A 3,443-nucleotide genomic window follows, 5' to 3' on the forward strand; every position below is an offset into this window, starting at 1 on the left:
AGATGTGTGTGTGTGTGTGTGTGTGTGTGTGTGTGTGTGTGTGTGTGTGTGTGTGTGTATTTGGAGGGGGGTGAAGAAGGATGTATGCAGGTGTGTGTAAAATTGTCTGTGTTGGCGAGATAGTGACTATCAAGAGACGCTAACGACAGCTCTAAATTCCCTGATGTGTGATCTAATGCACTTGATGCTGTCATCAATAAATGTGATGTTCTGTGAAATTGGTTCCTTTAACGACGGGTCGTATACTTATTACCTGTGTATGTGGGGTTTATTTTGGGTTTAATTATTTTAAATATTTATTATTATTATTATTATTATTATTATTTTTTTTTTTTTTGGGGGGGGGGGGGGAGGTAACTTCGCTGTCGCACGCAGGAGACCCAGGTTTGATTCCCGAGTCGGGAGAAGGAGAAATGTTATCCAGTACCTCGGTCATTCTGGTGGGATGTTGTAGCCCTCTGGCAGTCTGGGTCGGCTTTGACATGCAGTGTCGGAGGCCCGCCTCCTAAACAGGGGCGGCCTGCCAATAGAGCATGGTCGTGCACTGCTGCACAAAAAGTGTAATGCGCACTACATACACCCACAAGGAGATAATTTAAAAATCTTGAACTCCTACTACCTAATCAATTTTCCATACAAATTTCTCGCCATGCAGAGCCTAATCGGTCATTAGTGTATCCGTGGCACTCTACTGATACTGTACCACATACTTTACTTTACTTTACTTTTCCGATCCAGCGGCCATTTGGGTTCTATCCCTTCGGTCTGGTAGTATACCACATCAAATTCTCGTGCTCCACCCAAGTTGGTCGCGTTTAAGGACAAGCGGGCTAACACAGATTTCGAGGGTTTCCAGAAATCTTGACCTACACCAAAAGTGGGCATTGCCTTACCTATTAGGAGAAGTTTGGTTTCATTGATGTGTGTAATATGTGTTTCTGTATAGAGAAAACTCTCCATGTCTTTTAAAGAAATTAAACAAGGGTCCAAAAACTTTACCTTCAGTTTTCTCAAAATACCATTTTTTCGGGATACGCTCTTTGTGCTTAAAATCGACCTTATAAATAGCATGTTCAGTGGTGGAAATCTAACTCGAAAAATGCTCAATGGGCTGACCCGAACAACGATGACGTTCAGAGTGTGCTTCGTAGTACATAAATATTAATAAGGGTAAGACCAGGTTAAGGACGGACGACAGGACAAAACGGACAACGATGTCTGGTTGGAAGATAAAGCAAAACAGGGAAGGGAGTAAAATGTAATAGCCAAATCGTTTTGCCATACCACACAGACACCGATACGATTGTCCACGTCACGGGCGACACGATTCCCAGAGAACATGTTTCACATTTTTTGTCCGTCCGTTTCAATGGAAATAATAAATAATTTCCTCAACTAGTCCCCTTGAGAAGTACTTCTCTTGTCCCCACCAGTTGTCAATGAATAGCTATATGCAAAGGAAAACAATTTAGTCGCTTTTAGGCACAAGGGGGCTATCCCGAAAAAAAGCTGTTTTGAGAAAATTGAAGGTAAAGTTTTTGCCCCTTGTTCAGTTTCTTTAAAAGACAATGAGAGTTTTCTCTATAACCAAACAAATACACAAACCTGTGAAACCGAACTTCCCCTATAGGTTGGGCAATGCCCACATTTGTTGCAGGTCAAGATTTCTGGAAACCCCCGATATCTGGGTTAGCCCGCTTGTCCTTAAAAGCGACCCATTTTACATGTCTTGTTGTGCTTTATATATCGCAAACATGAATGGAGAGCGACTCCTTCTTGCAAATCTAAAATTTTCCCGCTGTCTCAATATTGGGTGAGTGTCATGTTTTTTCCTACACGCTGTCGTTGTTTCTTCGGTCCCCCCCCCCCCCTCAACCATAACAAAATAAAACAATAACTTCTTTCTCCTGGTACACGCCATGTCTGATGAGAGGATGTTGTGGAAATTGTCCGTTGTTAACGTGGTCTCACCCTAAGGCTTCGTGTCCACTGGGACAGACACAATCCGGGTTTTTTGGTTTTTGTTGGGAGGAGGAAAATCGGTCTGGTCGTTTCCGTCCTGTGTGACCACACAGTTCGGAAACGACACGAATAGTCTGTTGACCTACTTCCGGATGTGTACGCTAGACCTCAGTCGTGGCGGGCTGTGTTCTCCATACAGGGCTATAAATAGTCAAGAGGTCACATGAACCTATGGCGGGAACAAGAAATTATGTATGGGTTTTAAGGGAAATTGGTAAAATTGTTAATTTGCATTCAAACCACGTGATTTGAGCATATACATTGCTAATTTTGAGGTACTGATTACGAATTTAACAACAGATTTTTAATCCGAGCTCAAAAGTAGATTTTTTGTTAGCTCCGGCGGGGCGTATGGCTGATGAGTCACCACTCTGTCCCCCAAAGATGCAGCAAGCCGCCTTCCAACCGACACGTCTTTTGTCGGGGCGTGATGTGTCGTGTCTGTTCACACAGCCAAACGGAATTTTCGCTGATTTTTAAAGGAAAAAACGGTGCTCCATTTCAACTACCGACTTTCCGAGAGGCGGACGGAATCGGGTCGGTTGGTGTCTGTTCCAGTGCACACGCACCTTAAGGGTTCTGCCAACGTTCTTTCTGTCCAGGCTGACGAAGCAACTCATGCAGGTCATCGGTCACAGTTTGTCATCTCTCTGAGGTATAAACGGATAGAGCGGTTTCTAAAGTCTTTTTGAAGCCAGAGATAGAACTTCATAAGGGCTCGTTTCAACCCTAAACGAAGAATTAGAACCATTCAGGGTCGAGGAGAAGCTGATCGCCCAAACCTACGATGGGGCAGCTGTAATGAGCGGAGAGTCTCTGGTGTACAGACTCAGATGCGCCAATTTTCCCCCTATGCTGTCTTTGTTCATTGCTATGTGCACCAGGTGAATCTTGTTTGAAAAGCACGCTTGTTCAGGTCACATCACTATCAGACAGCAACTGTTGAAGAAATTAAAAACAGTATAAGTGTTCCATCAACAAGTAAAACTACTGAGGAGCAAGCTTCCAAAAGACGCAGATATCAAAACACCAACGAAATTGCTCAAATGAGGCCTGTGGCATAATAGTTAACCAAATGGTTGACCGTTTCTTGAGGTAAAATAAAACCAATACATAATCAATCGTCGATCCCTCCAAATTCCAGGACTACCAAAAGTCTTTTTCTATAGTTCTCTTGGGATGTGTAGCAGAAGGCTATTCCGTTTTGAATAAATCAAGTTACAAACAGAATTTAAAATATCATATTGCAATGTAACATTAAAGTCTGCTCAGTGTCGTACAATCTTATATATATATTTTTCAACTCTGAATGACTACAGACTCGACACCTTCCCCAAATGTGTCCCCTGTGTGACTATGCATATGAGACTGTGGAGCATCACCTGTTCTACTGCACAGCCCTAAATGACATCAGAGCTACC

This window comes from Aplysia californica, unplaced genomic scaffold (genome assembly GCF_000002075.1).
Source record: "Aplysia californica isolate F4 #8 unplaced genomic scaffold, AplCal3.0 scaffold01191, whole genome shotgun sequence".
Classification (NCBI taxonomy): domain Eukaryota; kingdom Metazoa; phylum Mollusca; class Gastropoda; order Aplysiida; family Aplysiidae; genus Aplysia; species Aplysia californica.